The sequence below is a fragment of the Zonotrichia albicollis genome, chromosome Z (assembly GCF_047830755.1).
Source record: "Zonotrichia albicollis isolate bZonAlb1 chromosome Z, bZonAlb1.hap1, whole genome shotgun sequence".
NCBI lineage: Eukaryota > Metazoa > Chordata > Aves > Passeriformes > Passerellidae > Zonotrichia > Zonotrichia albicollis.
The window spans coordinates 30,224,119-30,243,498 of record NC_133860.1 but is presented as its reverse complement, the minus strand read 5'-3'; the positions used below and the strand labels follow the sequence as shown (position 1 = coordinate 30,243,498).

At 37.9% G+C, this 19,380-nt stretch overlaps 1 protein-coding gene across 4 annotated transcripts in view; it reads right to left on the bottom strand.

The window, feature by feature from the left end:
* Positions 1 to 15,105, bottom strand: part of GHR (growth hormone receptor) — a 157,468-nt gene extending 142,363 nt beyond the window's left edge. For all 4 annotated transcript variants that reach the window (XM_074533192.1, XM_074533195.1, XM_074533194.1 and 1 more), the window contains exon 1: positions 14,902 to 15,105. The gene's annotated coding sequence lies outside the window, so the exon portion shown is untranslated. The remainder of the gene's footprint in view (positions 1 to 14,901) is intronic.
* Positions 15,106 to 19,380: the final 4,275 nt, after the last annotated feature.

Below are 19,380 nucleotides of genomic sequence, written 5' to 3'. Positions count from 1 at the left end.
AAGACCACATTCCCTCCAGATTCCTCAGAGTCAGGCCTTTACACGAAGTGTACTTGTCTTTGTATTGAAGAGTTGTTTGGACTATAGTAATTCTTGCTTTCTCAGCTTACTGAAACCCTTATAACTGCCTGTGATCAGTTGGTACCACCAGTCATTTTCCATTTTTTAGGTTCTGCTTGATTTCATCTGGCTTTCAGAGCTATGCTCATGACTTCTGAGTGCACAAATAGTCTCTCAGATCTTCACTATCTGAAGGAAGTAATTACTGTGCTCACAGCCCCTCAGCCATCACTAATGCCTAAGCAAATTTCAGAAGCATGGGCCAAGACAAACTCTATTCCCTATCACACAGTCACCCCGACACAGTAAGTTTTCTGATTTTTGTTGCGAAGCCTCCATAACGTGGTCTGTGTCCGGCACTGACACAGCTGTAGTGTCAAAGTGCAAATGCCTGACATTCTTCAGTGCACTTATCCTCATGAGGAATACATTTCCCTTCTCCCTGCTTGTGGATGAGAAGTGAGGTCTCCAGAGGATGAGATTTAAAAAGTTTCATCCCTTTACACATCTGACTATCCCTCCTGCCTACAGAGAGACCCTTAGTAGCTGCAGGAACTAGAACATCTAAACATGAATTAGAACCCATCCTGAATTTCTTACTGAAAGCTGCAGAGGAAGTAGTTTATGATTCAGGGAACTGGGTATGCATGCTTTGCAGTCCAAAATATTACTAAAGGTGTTGGTTAATATTTCCATCTTCTCAAACTTGGCTTCAAAAGGTAGCTGATATATTCTGTACTCAGAAGAAAGATTTCATTTCCCTTGTGTTTATTGGTAAAAGACCAAGAAGGTACATCTGATTCCAAAAATAAGTTAGAAAGACAATCAGTCCATCGTTTGAGAAATGACCAAAAAGAATAATTTTGATTTTGTTGGGTTTTTTCCTCTTACAATTGGTTGGGCTCCAGGCAAAGAAGATGCACTTGGTAGTGAGAGACAGCTACTCCCACTGCACTGTCATTGTAAGTCAATGACTAACTGGAAATGCATAAATAAATACACAGACAAGATTGGTAAAGACAAGATGACCCTAAAGAAACAGCTGAGGACTGTAGGTTAAAGTCACAGGCAACTCCTAGCACACCTTGAAAACTGATCACCGAACGTTTATAATATTTGCATTCAAACTAAACCACACTGTAATCTGAAACTAGGCCATAAACCAATTTTGGCTACAGCAGTAATTTTCAAGACTAAACCACTTAGCCACTTTTTTCCCTTTAGAGGTAGATTTTAAGAGCAGAAGCAAGGCAGACATTTCTGGGCTCCAGTGTGAGGATTTGCACAGGAACAGCAACCTCATGGTGCAGTTTTGAGCACTATTGAAATCTAGGACTGAGATAATATGCAAGGTAGCAATAGTATCAATTTCATGGCTGTACCACAGTAACTTTTCCTGACTAAAAAGAGATGGAAAATGTAATTTATTGCTGATAATAAGATCAAGATTGGGCAAACTGGGGGTTTTTTGGAGAGTCGTCAGAGATTCTAGGCATTTTCTGTATTAAATGCTGTTCATAAAACTACAGCAACACAACACTTCATTACAGGTGCCCATGCTAAATATGGCTTCTCAAGTGAACAGTAAAGTTCAGAGTGCAAAATACAAATATCTTTAATTTAATAATTTCAGTAAATAAATCTGTAAGTTCTCAGCTAGAAGGACAGAAAGTTGTATGAGAAAGAAAGCACTTGACTGACTGTGGAACTGGGGCTGTTGCATTAGGGATTTTTTTTGATGGCATGTACATGACATGTCTTTAAAATTGGTTAAAATAATGCAAAGAATGTTTATGTTATTTTAAGACATGAATACAAACAGCTTTTGACAGAAAATAAATATTACAAACAAACAAAAGCAAAACAAAAAACATCCCCAACTCCAAAACACACTCCAGAGAAGTTAGAAGCTCTTTCCAGATAAAGCTCAGTTGTCATACATATGTCAACTGCAGGGAAAAATATTAAGGTGAACCTGTGAATTAAAGCTTCTATTGTTTTGAGTGCCTACTCGTGCAAATCAGTGAAATTAATTTTCAGAAGTCAACTACTGGATTAATACAGTAATAATCTCATAACTTTCTGATGAATGACCTTCAAATGCTTTGTAAAAAGAGTATGGTAAGAAATTGACTTGCAACCATTTGCTAGAGAGATTCTTTTTGAAACTGATTCTTCAAACAAATTTCAAGAGGTCCAGTTTTATGTGTTTTTGTGGGTTGTTTTTAATCAGAGGAAGGATTATGGGAATATCAGCCTTGCTGTCTTGCTAGTGAAAGAAAAACAAACAAAAAAATTCCCTCTTATTTTTATTTCTTGGCAGTAAAAGCCATGGTAAGAGAATACCCTTATTTCTCTGCTGTTCTTTTCACTGATGCCATCCTAGTTTCAACCTGTCCATGCATTCCCCTCCTGTTTCTTATTCAGAATATGCATGGTTTGGCTAGCCTATAATGTAATTATCAATTGTCATTGTTCATTTCTTTTCTTGGTGCTCTTATCCATCCACATTTCTTCCTCTTTAATATCACAACATATAGGTTTCCCCTTTTTTTTTTCATGGTTCTCCTAGCCTCAAAGTCTCCCACATTCATGCAGTCTCATCATTCCCTGGAATCTCTATTTCCATCTTTTTCTTGCTATTCCTACTTTCAATTTTACAATTAGCCTGCTTCCCCACAAGAAAAAAAAGAGCACTCCAAGAACAGAATCTTCTCTTCCCTTAGGGATAACAGGCAGTGAGCTTTTTTTTTGTTAGTCTCACATACAAATCTAGATCTATGTTACAGAAGACAATGAAAAAATCATACATGTGAAATTTAAAATGAACTTACAAATGTCCACATTCAGTGATTTTTCTCCTATTTTAGTGATGCTTCTGATGATACTTCAGTGGAAGTCAGATACTACAAGAGCATGTACAGACAAATCTAATAATTTCCACAAGATTAATATGCTGTAAGGCAAATACTCCCTTACCTTAACCTGAGCTAAAGCAAGTTTTATCCTGGGGAATTTTCATAGCCTCTGTCAATACTGTTGAGGGGAAAAGGGTAAAGCAACCGCATGTAACCATGATGTTAATAGCAGGGACTTAATCTGAAGTGAAGAGATGAACAGTTGTTCCTGATGCTGTCCTTTAGGACTGTCCTGTCCACTCTTTAAATCAAGTTAAACATGTTCACTACGTTTGTTATTAACAACAATAGTTGACCAACAATATTACTGCTCATATATTGTTTCTTTATTTCAAAACTTAATTTCCTCCATATATTACTGTTTCTGTTTGGTTGGATAATTAAATGTGGAGTGTTTTCCTTTAACCACATCCATAGCAGAGGTTCAGTGAAATGTAAATGGTGATTAGGTGAGCCAGGGAAACTCCTATAGGTGCAATACAAAGCATTGCCGTACAAAGCTATGAAGGAGTATTGCAAAAGGATTACTTAACACTTTCATTAGAAAGACATCTGTCTTCCTGTCAGATTAATTCATCTTAATTTAGTAGGTATTTTGCAGGTACTTCAAAACACCTTTTTGATTTTCATGTGTATTTGTCTAACTGGTTTCCAGCCTGAAACATAAGATCCAAATCCCACCAGTCATAAAACCTTTATACTGATTTCAGTGGGTTTGGATACAGCCACAAACCCACGCAGCCAGGAAAGCAGTTACAAATGCAGGGGAAAGTACTACCATGACAAACACAGCTCAGACTGACACTACATGCTGCAACTGCACAGATCTTCTCTGAGAAGTGTAAAATCTGCTCAGTAAGAGTTTCTAAAAGCATAAAGAAATAATTTAGCAAGCATGGAAGGTGTTGAACTCAACTCTTGTCATGGAAGGGAAAGATGAACTGGAAGCTTATGGCTGGCTCAGCAGTATGAATCATAAACTGGCTGTGCTCATTAACCTTACAAAAAGTCAATACAACTCTATCAGTTCCTTCTGAAAGCTTAAAAATCTGTACTTTAGGATTCTGTCTCAGAAACTTGAGAAATAAGATGTACAAGAGTAAGGAGTACCAGTAAAAGTAATTTGAACAAATATAACTTTAATAAGGGGATAAAGAGACACAATAAAACAATAAACCAGTCAGAGATAAAAAATTAATCTGCAAAATAAGTTATGTCAATATTACTAACCTTCTCACATGCCCATGGCAGCCATCCAAACATAGGCTAACATCCTTATCCAAGCTAAGAAGTATCTGAAATAGTCTCTACAGTATGTGGAACTCCAGGGCATGCATTGCCGGGTAAAAGGCAGCTTTTGTTATTTGTGTTGCCACTCTTCAACTCTACCACCACTCCTGCTGCCTTCCTACCCACATCTGTCATCATTGCCAGAGAACTTTCCCAGCTGCTGTTGGTTTTCAGCCTGTGAGCTCTTTTGGGCTTCTGGGAGACTACTTCAGTGCTTTGCTCATGCATGAAATATAAATTTACCCTTCAAAAATGGACAGTATTGGCCATGACTTTTACTTGTCTCAAAATGTTTCACCTTCCCATTTCTGACTGCAGCCACTGTCAGAGCAGGATTTGTCTATAGGAATATTTGTCAAGGATTTCATTTCTGGAGGTTTCCAGACATGGCTTGCAGTCCTTCAATCACTTCAGCTTCATAATTTTTTTTTTCTTCAATAGAAGTATTCTAAATTATTGCACATCTTGCATGTAAATGATGTGTCCAGTTGTTCACTTTCCCTCTTTCCCAACAGGTGCTAAGAGAGGACTCTTCTTTCAGACAAGTCGCTGCCCACATTGAGTACTTGAGTAGCTATAAAGTATTTCTACTTCCATTTACTTTGAACTGAAGAACATCTCCAGTAAGGAGAAGAGTGAGCTGAAATTTCCTTTCCACACTGCATTTTTTCCTAATAAATTTTAGATAAGTATTTCTGAAGTGATTTTCTGGGCAATAGAATACGAGGTAATAGTGTGATTTGAACCCCATTCTGCTAACACATACAACATCTACTTTCAATTACTTTGATTGCTTGATACCCAACACCTAAATTCAGGAGACTAAATTCTCTATAGCAGCATGTGGAGGAAACTAGGCACCTCTTTATGGTGATTCTTAGCATGTAAATTAGATAAATAAATTCAGAATATGTAGCCATACCCTCTGTAATCTGCAGATCAAAGAGAAAGGTCTGCAGGAGTGCGCTGCATGAGGGATGTATAGCTCAGAGAGAATGTGGTTCAAAGTACCACCAGTATCTCCAGTAGGCAATGAATACTCTTTATTAGCTCTAGTTTAACAAGTTTGGACCTCATCTGCCCTGCTCAGAGAAACTGAGGTCTGCTGCTATCCTTGGTGCTTTGGATGGACTTTTTGCCTCCAGCATAGCACAGCACAGTGCAAATGCAAAGCTTAGCACGTACCTTGGTGCTGCATTCAAAGCAGCACTTGCTCCTAGATGCCAGAAAGTGCTGGGACTTGGGTACAATAAATAGGAGCATGGGCTACATCTTCCCAGGAAAAAACATGTGGTATATAATGTTTTCTTTAGGAGCCAGCCCTGTCTCTTGGGATTAGCACTGCTCTCCCAGCCTCTGGCTTGTTGCTGGGCTCAGCTCTGTGCTAGAGCTCAGCCAGGTCCAGGTGTTCACATGGGTTTGCATCAAAGCCAGCAAGCTTCTGGGACTCAGAGATCTGTGGGCTGGGGGTGCTTGTACTCCCCAGCTGCCCTACTCTTCATGAGGAGATCAGGAGGTGCCTGACCTGGATGGGCTTGCTGGAAACCAGGTTGTATCTGCCAGGGTGGTGTTCCTGTGTGTTTGCTGCAGAGCGGCGGCAACACTGGTCCCAGAGGTAAAGTGATGTGAGAAACAGAGGAACTGTGCTTGTGCCAAACCTTAATAGTCTTTCCATAACTTGCATAAATAATCTGCAATCCAGATAACTGATACTTGACTGTTGTAAGAAATACAGATTCTAGGAGGTTTCAGGATACTAGACAAAGAAGAAACTGTGAGGATAGACAGAGTATTAATTTTTAAAAATTACTTTTGTGAAAACAAAAGCAAAAACCAGGAAAAAAAAACCCTTAAAAAACTGCCATTATCAAAGGTGAAAAATTAGAAGAATTAATTAATGAATAAAAGAGGATATGAAACAGAGTTCTGACAGACCTGTTCTGTATAAAATCTTTTTCTTTCTCATCAAGCATTTATAATCTTTTATAAACAAATGTATTTTTTATGGAAGTGAAAAGTACCGCAACCTAGATACTGCCTCCAATGAAAATGAAAATATTTTGATTCTTCATATTAGTTTAATGCAGAAAAAAAACCTTAAATTAAGTCCGTTTGTTGACGTCTGCTTGTATAATAAGTATATTGACATTAATCCCAGCAGGTCCCCTAAGTTTTCTGAATGTCTTTTGGTGTTATACATAATAAGACTGACATAGTGACATTTGTAGGGTACATAAGTAAACAATTCAACTTGACTGGCACACCCTGTCCTTTGGAAGGAATTGCACTTCTATTTTCCCATGAAACTTGTGTATATATAAAGGAAAGAACTGCGTGCATTATTTCAAGGGATGAGGTTAACAATAGGAATTTAAACAGATAGCTATAAACTCAGTAAAGTGAGGATTAGTACAGACTGCGGTGCACATTGATTCCAGACTGCAGATTTGTGGATTTTCATTTCATACTGGGTAAACAACCACACTGTACCACTAATGACATGCTGCCTCCCTTCTGGGTCCCCAGCCCAAGAAAGCCACAGTCTGCATCTCATAGATGCTGACAAGTCGGTGCCGCTGAAGCCAGCACATGCCACGAGTGACTGGTGGCCATCAGACGAGTTCCAGGCATCCCCAGTGAAGAGCACAAGTAATGAAACACTTTAGAGGCTGCTCCTGTAAATTCTGGGATGTATACGTATGGAGTTTACAAAATACCGTATCTGGGGGCTGAGATGGCTAACTCATTTGTGCTTGTAGGGTGCTCTGATCCTATTGTAACAAGCATAAGAGAAAATAACTATTTTAAGTGTTGACATAAGGTACAGCTTACATACAATAAGCAAGATAAAGTCGCACTATGACTGAGAGGAACCAAAACAAATATTATCACATTATGTGTTCCTTATTCAGCACTTTGCATTTGCAACACAGAAGTGCCTTCTCTGGGGGACTAAGGAAGAGGTCCATGTGGCTTCCTCTGAGCATCTAATTGACTTTTTCAGCTGAATAACAGTACTTGTGTTTTGCCAAACCACATTCTGTATCACTATAATACACGGGATGACATAAATGTTAAACAGACTTAATTTTGGGATTTCTGCTGTTTCTTAACTTTTACCATTCAGCATAAGTAACCAGTATTGTATAGACAAAAGAGATACACCCTTAGACATAATCTCTTATCTAAAATGCTACACAGTTAACACTAACTGCCTAATTAATGTATCTTTATGTCATATAGCCATTTCAATTAATTTTAAATTATATTACTATATAATCAATAAACACCATGTAATAAATATAACATACAATATTAATATATTGAACATTTATTGCTATGTTAGTTTTTATATAAACATATTGATATAATTTATAGGTATAACTGAATATAAAGCATTATTTGGTATGTTGCTCTTTCCATAAAAACCACTTTGCCACTGGAATACACGCTTCACAGCACTGGAGACATTTATGTTTGATTAACTTTACTGTTCTGCTTACACAATGATTATTTGAGAGTGTTAAAGGGATCTTAATTTAAGGACAAAAAAGGCATCCAGAGAACTGTTAAGGATAACAGCTAAAAGGACTTGTGATAAAAGGACTTGTTCCTGAGATTTAATAATTGCAACGGATGCAACCAGCTAGAGAAAAGTAATAGTATTACAGAAACCAAAGAATACCTTGTCCAAGCCTATCAGACTATCCCTAGTCCATGCAGATGTAAAGCTGATGTACTGAAATCAGTTCATCTTGTCTACTTGACTGTACTGCTTCAGTGGGAGTATATTGCAATTGAGATGGGGGACAAAGTAAGTTTTTATTCTGAACAACTAGATCCTAAAATGGAGGGTGATTGACCACTGAAAGGCTCTTTGGAAAATGTTCTCCATACACACATTCACAGCATGTGCAAGTCTATTTAGGCTATTTGACCCAGAATAGTGTTGGCCTTGCCAGGTCTCAGAGGGTGCCTGTCCAGGCCTTTCCTTGCTCTCTCTAACCTCCTCTTTGAACGCAGACTGCATAACTCTCTATCTCATGCAAGATTCAACTGACAAGGCTTTCAAAATAAAGTCTATTCAAATGAACAGTTCTCAACATATATATATATATATATATATATATATATATATATATGTGTGTGTGATATGTGTGTGTGTGTGTGTATATATATATATATATATATATATATATATAAATATATATATATATATATATAAAAAATCTCAGTTTCATACTATGAACCAGTACTGCCCATTTGTACCCAAACCTCAGATATTGCCCAAATTTTGCAATCCTTATGATGAAGCCAAATTCTGGTCTTGTAATGACCAGATGAGCTTCTATATGAATATTCAATCACAACGTGCCTGTAACTACATAAAATATCAGTCCCTGGTGAAACCAGAAGAGGGACTTTAAAGATAGCTAATTTTATCTTAAGTACTTCAGTTTCAATGACTATATTTAAAACTTTTTCCTGATTTTCCAAGGCTCAGAATAAAAGTCAGTCCTTGTATGCCAATTATACTGCTGTGATAATTATTGAAGTAACATTATTGATCATGTTACATGACAAAAAAATCCTTTTTTTTTTAAATTGTTTTATTTTCCCTAGCACATGTAACAGAAAGGACTTGTATTTCTTTTCCAGAAATCATTTTGAGACAGCTTCAGAGTCAACATACTGGCATATAAGTGGCACCAAACTGCACCCTTGAGATGACTGGGATTTTTGACATATGAGCACATTCTTTCTTGCAAGAGTTTGCTTGAGTGGTACTTGTATTGATGTAATAAAAGAAGTGCAAGACCAACCTAGGCATGAGTATTTCTCTGCTATTGCTCTCTATTCAATTGCAGCCATAATCATTGTCATAACAATTCTCAAGGCACTGGAACAAGTGCAGCACCAATTAAGAGAGGAATCCAAAAGGGTTCTTGCAGTTCATAGAGATGATTGCCATAGTCTGTTATTTAAACTCTCATTTGTCAATCCTTTGACGTTACACCTGCTACTTGGCAAAACACTCAGATTCTGACAAATTAATATTTTTATTACAATACTTGAGAGAGGAACTTTTCAGGCTGATAGCAGGACAAAAGACTTTGTGTGCTGCTGATCAAGGGTATCACTAGGATTTTAGGAATAAATCAGAATGCACACCTTGCCATCTCCCTTTCTATCTTTTGAGAATGTTGCATAAAATCTTCTCATCTAGGAGCTCAAGTGACCACAAGCAATAAAACAAGCCATGGAGAAACAGATGATGGCTCCTACCACTGTCTTGTCTGCATAACCTACACTATGCATAGCATGGCCTTGTGCAGTAAATATTTTGGGTAAGAAATGCTATAGGCATCAGCAGAGTAGGTTGTTCTTTTCACACTTAAGTATTTACAAGCCAAGATGATTTGCATGCAATGTTTAAAGACAGAATTTTTTGTGAGGTGTGATGTGGTGGCTTGGTGACTCTTTTGGAGATACATGTGTTTTCATTGTCTTGCCATGCTCAGTGCTGTGCAATGCAGGTAAGGGCCAGACTCTTCACAGGAGCAGCAGGAGAGCTGAGCTGCCCAAAGGACAATTACTGCTGCCAATGAGAGTGAGCAAGGATATTGCTTTCTTCCTGGCTGGAAATTTCTCAGTAGAGAAAATTTAAAAGTCAAACTGTGATTAGCACCATGATAGTACTGGCTAGAAACAAATGCTCGCAATAAGTCAGAGTACAGCCCAGGGCTTAGGCTCCTGCCTAAGCAGGCATGCCCAAGGCATCCATACCAGCAGACACCCCAGCTCACAGCCACTGTTTTGGCTTTCAGTGAAGAAATGAAGATGCCAGGTTTGGGTGAAAGAGTTCAGCTGCCCAAGGAGGCAGAGGCTTCATGAGGAATTAAACAGAGCAATCCATCACTGCTATGAAGCCCTAGCATAGACTGTGGTTCTTTAAGCACTTAAGGTGTAGTCTGGACATGTTTTTGACCTGTTTTATACTCTCACACAACACAAAGGTCTTCAGATTGTATACCTGATATTTCTGAAAACTTTAAAAATTAATGCTTTTGTTTCAATAACAGGCATATTCATATTTTTATGTGTTAGAATAAGTTCAAGGAAACTTTCAAAGTTATTTTAAGTGGCATGATTTTCTTCTGCTGTGCATATTGCTTGAAATATTTATGTTATTTTGTGCCATGGATTGGATACAGACAAAATAAATTCTTGATTCTCTTATATATTTCCTGTGTGTGTGTGACACTTCTCAGCTCTGCAACCATACTGGAGCCAATTTCTCCAATTATCTGAGACTAAAAGATTAAATTTTGCATGTTCATAGTCTTGGGAAGAAGGGGAGGTCATCAGGAGTATTAAAAATGTTGCTTATTATGAGAACAGGTAACATTTAACCTGATGACAGTGCAAACACAAATTAACTATGCCATAGTTCTGAGTGAAACCTTCAGTTGTAGCTGGAGACACTTTGAATTAGATAAAGTAAGCAAGAAAATCCATGTTTTGAAGATTAGGCATGGGTTAGTATAACATTATTTCATGAATATTCAGGCAAAATTAAAATATTATTTCCTCCAAAATTAGGAAATTGTAACATATTAAAATTAAGTTGACTAATACATGTTATTTTGCAAAGCTAACCAAAAAGGTACTGTTGGTACCTTTGTCTAGCCTAAAAATGCACCTAAAAATGAATTTTGCAATTAAACCCCTTTAATTGAGGCTTTCTTTGTGATATCCTGCCACATTCGCTTTGCTTTCCTGATCACTGCCGGAAGTTAGAAATGTTCTTGTCCAGAAATGCCATGGACATCTATTTCTTTCTTCAGTCTGTTCCATTCTTTTCCCTGATTCTCCTATTACATTGTTCCTGGATCACTTCTTAGGTCCTGATTTAGTGCAAATAGAGTCAGAGATTCTGAGATCCTTGGGGTCCACCTCAGCAGGGTCTTTTCTCAGTAATTTTGTTCTCAGCAATGCTATAAATGGCTAGTTTATATTAGCAGAAGATAGAAGTCCATAGGCACAAATAGCTACACAGTGCTGAAAAAATCAACAGCATGAATTTGTTCTGACATTGCATAGAGAGAGAGAGAGAAGAAACTGGCATCAGATGCTGAAATACCACAAATGAGATTTAGGCAGAAAAATGGCTTAATAATCAGTCACTATTTCTTCCTCACTGAAAGCTGACATAATATTTCTCTACAACCTCTATCTTCCTATTCCAAAATGGAAGCAAATGTGCAGTTTTAGTTTAGACTGAAGAGTTCATTCTTTGCTAAATTTTCTAGTACTCATTTGTCTCATATCACTGCATGCATTCATTTTTGAATTATATTTCAATTTTAATATTTAACAAGTAAAATACCATTAAAGAGCTTAACAAAGCACTTAAGAGAAGTCTAAACACTGTGGCTTTTTCATTTGACTCATACTCCTGTTTCAGAAGTAATGATTTTTAATAACAAAAATAGTGGAGGATATTGAGTAAAAAAAAATTAAATATAGCAAACAGGAAACTCCTGATTTTCCAGTGGCTGGTTATGTGACTTTGGATCAATCACTTCTCACTGTGCACCCATTCCCACAAGATATGTAGGGCAGGGACTGCTCTCTGCCCCATGTTTTAACGTCTGCAATGCTTCTCTGCCACACTGGATGCGGGTGGGCACTAATGATGGACCTTACAGTTTTGGATGTCTGAGTTTTCTGAGCCCAAGCAGCCCAAAATAGTCAGGACAAAGGACTTACTGGATATCAGTTTTTCTAACTTGCTAAGGTAACTGAAGAAGCCCATACAAGGACATACAAGGCATTAACTATTTTAGAGATAATGTCACCACTCAGTGAAAAATTCCATAGAAGCTTGCTGAACACTACAGGTGTATTTCTAACAATGTTGCATTCTGTTGTCTTGCAGTTAAAATAAACTGGGGTTTACAATTTTGATGCAAATTATTTTCCTCTGGAGAAATTAACTTATTATTTCTCTTATGAGGCAATAACCAAATTGTTATAGGTGTTTAAACTCTTATTCTAGCCACTAAATACCTGATTATTGATTCACAAATTAACCTGAATATTAGGTTAACTCCTATCATAATCTGGTACAACTACCTTGTTCAAGTACTTAGTAAGCTTTGGGAAAGTATTCGACATCCTTTCCAAACTTCAGCTAAAGAAAGCTATATGGTAATTTAAGAATTCATAGCTGAGTCGTCCAGATTCTGGCATACTCAAAGAAAATTCCATTTGCTAAGGTTTGTGACAAAATTTTCAGGCCATGTTCCTAGAGTCTGGGGAAATGCAGGGTTTTCAGGAATTCCATTAGGAGCTGTACAGAGTGCTTGGTCTGCAGAAGCTGCACAGATTTGTTTTCACCAGTTTAGCCTCACCACAGAAAAGAGTATAAATAAGGTGAACATACACCACTGAATTGAGAAATAACTAGAGTAGAGCTTATGGAGTTTTCAAAGGATTTTGTGATTACCAAACCATGAGAGTGTTCCTCCATAATTTTTAGTATAGTTGTGTAATGTGTAAAATCTCCCAAGGAGTTCACTTTTGTTTTTAAGACAAATGTCTTACAAAAATATTTGATATTACAGTGGGAGAAACCATAAATAGAGCTACAATTGGAGCTCTGGTAGAAGGTAGCTCTTCAGGAATGAGGAATCCCAAATATTTCAGAGTTTTTGACTCTTGTAAAAATAAACAATACTGTGGTAATGCAACTTAAACTACATGCCACCAAAACTAATTTCAATTTCTACAGAGAGCATCAGTTGTTTGTAACTATAGATAAATTATTTTAATGTTTTAACAGTAAATTAATCAAATGTAGGTTTGAAATATTTATTAAAATGAGATTATTTCAATAAACAATTTTGATTAAAAAAAGAAAGAAATTAAAGGCATTTTGAAATTGCTTTAAATCAAATATACAATTTCAACATGCCTGAACCAAGCTTCCTTTTTTTTTTTTTTTTTAAATTTGAATTGACATACACTTATGTGCTGATTCTCATTTCTTAAAAAGAAGAAAACTGCCCCAGGATATTTTATAAAAGGAGCTTAGTACAGAGGAGAGAATCCAAAATTATTATGTTTGTAGATACAGATTTTGAAACATTTGGTGTTGATTCAAAATGAAATGTTTGTGCTTTCTTTTATTTTGCAAGAAATCCGAAAATCTTTTCTAATTCTACCCAAGTAAAGGCTCCATTCTCCCATTCTACATCTCAAAAATTTCTGTCTTACATGGAAAGAAACACTAGCAGATTATATAAGTCAAAATCTAAGTGTCAAAGAAATCCACTGTCAAGATGGGAAACTTCAGGTATGAAAAGACTTTAAAAACACACTTGAGATATCAAATTGAACAGACACATTGCAAGGCCCTCATGAAGCCCAGGTGCTCCAGCTTTCGGTGTGCAGGGAAACTACATTTTCTGTATACTTCAGGAGAACTCTAAATACTCTCCCAATGTTTAAAAATGTCTGGATATGCAGCAGAGGAATCAGGGATTTTACACAGAGCCAAGAAAATCATAGCATTCCCAAACATATCTCATGTTTCAACAGCAACCATTCCTGAAAGAACAGGATTTACCTTATGGCAAGCGTGCCACATCTGTGAAGCCCCACTGTGGACCTTAGCACAGGCCAGGAGATCTCCAGTGGGTTACTACACTAACTCAAGATTAGTTAAGTCTTGGAACTAACACTGACAGGATCTCCAGAAACTGACTTGGAGAAAAGAATTTTAAAATTATGTGATTAGCTGCTAAGTCGCTAAATTTATTTCCTCAAATGCAACATCATCAAACCGTATATTTAACCACTGTTGTCTCAGTGTAAACTGGAATGCAATTATAAAATAACTAAGAGATTGCTTGTGCTCTCTACGCAGCAGAAAAATATTATTTCAAATGGTATACATTCACTTAGTTTTCTTCTCAAAGTTATGCTACACATCACATTTATATTTTCATTTTTTGCTGCTGATCCTACAATAAACCGATATGCAGAAACATAAAACTGAAGTTAATTTTCCAAAAGAAAACTTTCAGTGAAACAAGAGGAAAAAATAAACAGTAAAAATTATATTTCAAATTTCCAGTCATGTCACAGAATTGTCATGAGAAAAATTGGAGTTTAAAGTCCTGGTATTTCAGCTTCTTGTTTTGCTCTGAAAACTGAAAGTATATTTTGATCTACAGAGATCCTTTGTGTTTTGTAAATTTGTTAAAACTTCCTCTCCCAACCATATTTTCTCTTCTCACCATGCTCAGTGCCAATGAGAAGGAAAAAAGAGCATGTGAGAAGAGAGAGACAGATGCAGGCGGTCACGACCTGAGTGCTAACCTGAGCCCCATCAGCAGCTCAGACTGGACACAGTGGTTTATCTGGATAAACTGCAGAAACAGAGCCATTCCTGTCTCACCAGTCAAGGCCTGGAGACAAGGCAGAACTTTCCCGGTAGGTCCATTGCTTTAGAGATGCTGGTTTCATATTTCCCATACTTTATCCTGCAGGCTGCAGTGATGAGCCCCTGGATTAGGCAGAGGTTTGGTCACCTGAGGCCCTGCAGAAATCCCCATGCTCCTACCTGGATTGGGCCGCACCGTGCCAGGCTGACGGCGTGTGTCCCTCATGTCCGTCCTGCGCCCACACTGGGCCCCTTCAGGGCCTGCACAGCAAGGCTGCAGTGCTGCTGGGCCTAAAATAAAAGTGTCCAAAGGGGTAAAGTATGGGCTCGTGGTGTGCTTACAAGAGTTCAAGGGTTCCTGGCCAAAGCTGGTTTGCACCAGCTCTGGCACTCCTGTCCAGAGCAGGAGTGAGAGAGATATGGCCTATCTGCATCTGCCTATGTCAACATGTCCCCTGAATGGCCATGGAGCAGGGGTTGCTTACACAGTGTGACACAAAGCAGTTATTTCATCTAAGAGGCCCTTTATTTGCTGGCTTCTATTTTGTTATGAGGACTTAGAAAAATAAATTTTTTCTCTCACACGATTTATGAACCTCAGCATCTTTGCAATCAGTGCTTGAATACTCTTTGAACGACATCAGGATTTTAACTCTCGCGAGCAGAGGTGTTGTCTTTGGTGCTTTGTTGCTTTGTGACAAAATGTGTCTTTTTCAGAAGCTAAACTCTTCTGATGGACCTTAAATGCTGGCTACCTGATTGGAATAGTAATTTTGAAGGAAATGGTGTACACGTATATTAAGCACTTGTTCTGTCTGACAAGGGAAGACTCATTCTTTGATCGAAGTCCAATCCTTTTATACCTGTGCGCCATCACAAAAAATTGATATTTTGAAAGCGCTAAAACTGTGTATCTCCCTAATGCTTGGATCAGAAAGGAAAAAGAAAAGCTGAATTGATCTTCTGCAAGTGCAATGTACATCAGGTGAGAAAATTTCTAGAAAGTGTTTTCTTGAGTTATGACTATGCAGGAGCCAGACGTGCAGGTAATGCAAACCTCCAGGAAGCCACATCTCTAAGTGGCATAGGAGAATTTGATCCTGATCCAAGTTGTTGTCAGAACAGTGTTAATTCATAATTGATTTTTTGTCTTTTGGGTAGTAACAAATGGCCTGTATCAGGGACAGTGTGGCCAGCAGCACCAGGGAGGTCATTTTCCCCCTGTATTTTGGCATGGGTGAGGCTGCACCTTGAGTGCTGTGCCCAGTTCTGGCCCCTCAGTTTGGGAAGGGTGTTGAGATGCTCAAACCCATCCAAAGGAGGGCAACGAGGCTGGTGAGGGGCTTGGAACACAAACCCTGTGAGGAACAACTGAGGGAGCTGGGGGTGTTCAACCTGGAGAAAAGGAGACTCAGGGGTGACCTTATCACCATCTACAACTCCCTGAAAGGTGGCTGTAGTCAGGTGGGGTTGGTCTCTTTCTCCAGGGAGCAACTGATAGAATGAGAGGACACTGTCTTAAACTGTGCCTAGAGAAATATAGGCTGGATGTAAGGAAAAAGTTTTTTATGGAAAGAGTGATAAAGTTCTGGAATGGTCTTCCTGGGGAGGTGCTGGAGTCACCATCCCTGAATGTGTTTAAAAAAAGACTGCATGTGGCACTCGGTGGCATGGTTTACTTGAGGTGCTGGGGCATGGGCTGGACTTGATGATTCTGAAGGGCTCTTCCAACCTAGTGATTCTGTGATTCTGTGACTATAGTGTTATAAGATTATCAAAATATTAAAAAAAGGATATCAAAATGTCTCTAATATTCTCTGTTCCTTTTGTTTTTATTTTTTATTATTTGATTGAATTCTTTCCCCTATAGTTGCTGAAATTTAAAAAAATTACCTGGTTTCCAAAATGGCTTGAACTTTAAGAGAGAAGGAGTTTGAGCATGTCTTAGATGATGTATCTTGAATATGGGGAAAAAACCTCCCCTTTTCTTCTTCCTTCAAGTGTTGCTTTACACATATACACATTCAACACTCTGGGTCCATCCCAAGACTGTTACTCAAGAGAGCTCTCAGGATCTAAAAGACACCCTTCCTGACAGGACAGACAATCTTCCTTTACAAAAAAGGGAAGAGAATTATTTTGAAGCTGGTTTTGGTTTTGGTCTAATGAACACTGTCACAGCTGAGTTATATGCAGATTTTTTAAAACAAATGAAAACAAAGAAAAAATTAATGTTTTGAACCTGGAGTCGCAAGGTTCTTGCAACATCCACAGTTTTTCAGAGAAAAACCAGAAGCATAAACATTCATTGAAAATGTTCTCCACTGATGCAATATGAATTCATTTGAGCATGGCCTCCATGGAACGTTACTGGGTTGTTGCTAAGAAACACTGATATATGACACCAAATTACATTACTGACATTGAATTTTTACTCCTTTTCATGTTATAGCTTGCTTGAAAACAGCTGCAATTATACCGTAAATGGAAGGAAAGCTACCAGCCTCTATTCAGTGCCTTTTGTATTTTAGTTACAGGCTGAAGTCCTTATCTCTTTACTATATGTCTGTAATGGTCCTACAGTATTTCAGTTAAAAATAATACCAAGATTATTGATGGTCTGCATCCGCATCTCCTACACAGTCATCTCAACAATAAAACAAATGTTCTCTTTGCTTTTCGCCCAATATATGCTAAATTGCAGAAAGCTAGGTCTTAGGGTTTCTCTATTTTCCATGTTAATGTGACAATCCATTTTGACCTGCAGGTAATAAAATTCAACTTATAGATAATGTTTTCAAGGTACTTCACTTCTCTCTTGTTTTGATCTATGCAATTGACCAGTGGAAAGCTGAAAAGGAATGATGTTTTTTAGTATGTATTTTAAACCTCTGTTCTTTTGTAAACCATATGGATGTTTTTCTTCTTAAAGAGCCACTCATCCAACTGTTGATTTATGGCAAGTATACACAGCTTGTGCTAGGGAAAGTATATCTTAATTTATACAAACAGAGCTGCTTGATTGTTTTTTTCATATGAAAACAGAGCCCAGAACACCTGTATCTGAAACTGGGATCTCAGCGCAGCCAGCACTGTAGAAATACACAAGTGAAGAGGGAAGTTCTTCCTGAAGTGTTAAACCCCTAGGAGTAAAAATGGACAAACTCTGAGAAAAATGGTGCTAGAGTCATAAAAATTTCACAAAAGGACTAATGATTTAAACCATGTATATAAGCTTTGAGTAGATTGCTCATAATTTCTGTTCCAGGACTGGTGGGGTTCCATCTATTCAAGAAGGGGAAGAGAACTTCAGTCACAGTAAAGATGATGAAGAGGGCTTTAAACTGTAGTTGCAAAGGGAGGGGAAACTCAATCCATTCTACCCCTTACACTTTCCATTTTGATATCAGGACCAACAAGAGAAGCCCAGAGCCTGGAGAAGGATCACAGGTCATCAGGAGAACAGCACAAAATAGTTCCAGCCACTCCAGACAGCAAACTGGCTTCATCAAACTGGCAACTTCTACTGGAATGCACTCAGCGTGGGGAGTAAACAAGAGTGAGAGACAACTCACCTCTATGATCTTATCAGCTTCATGGAGATGTTATGGAATAGCTCCTATGGCTGGAGTGTTGGAATGGGTACATACAGACTTTTTAGAAAGGACAGGAAGAGAAGACAAGGAATATTTGTCACTCTCCATGTCAGTGATCACTGGGAGGGCATTGGATTTCCACCTGAGGATGGGTGACAAGCTGACTGATGTCATACCTCACTTTAGTAACTATGAAAACATATGGGGGGTGGAAAAAGTAAGCACATCACTCCATCAGGAAAAAAATAAGTAATTTGCAGTACAGAAAAAACCCATGAAAATGTGCATGCATGTAAAGATCAAAAGAAATTAGTGAGTCAGAAATCAGGACATCGAATTGCATGTTAGTTGGACAAAAATAAGAAAAAAATACAGAAGGATGGTTGGCATCTGAAGACAGATGTAAGAAGTGCAGAGGACTATCTCACATTTCAGGAAAGTGGTGAGAACTTTTTGTGGGCTACAAAAACCAAGACAATGATGCAGATCCACCTACCCATTTAATCTGTGAGACGAAAAGGGACTACCTTGCAGCCAAAGGAAAGTTGATGATCAGGATGAAAACTACCAGTAGATTAATACAAAAAGTGTTCTTCCTATAAATGTTCCTGAAGAATGGTTGTGGAAGCTGTAACAGAAAAAAGAAAAATTCAATTTACAGTGACAAGATGAACCTTCCTTAAAAGTACAGCTAAACAACAAAAAGGAAAAAAAAGCAACAATAAGGGCTAAAAATCTACACTTTTCAAGCTTCATGAATATCAAATAGAAGAGTTCCAGAGTATCTTCTGAAGACTAGGGAAACACTCAGCAGAACAGAGAATAAACTAAAGGAATTTAACTCTTCCACCATGACTTCTGGGAAATTCTCGAGAAATTTGACTGTAGAAGCAGGTAGACTCATTGTGTTTGCAAGCATAAAGCAATAAATCCAGAATATGCTAATGAAATAAAAGAGTGGACCATTATAAGAGCCAAATACCAAATAATCAGATCACATATCGTGATATATGATACATTCATTCACTTTTTTTGACAAGAAGATACAATATCACTGTGTTTT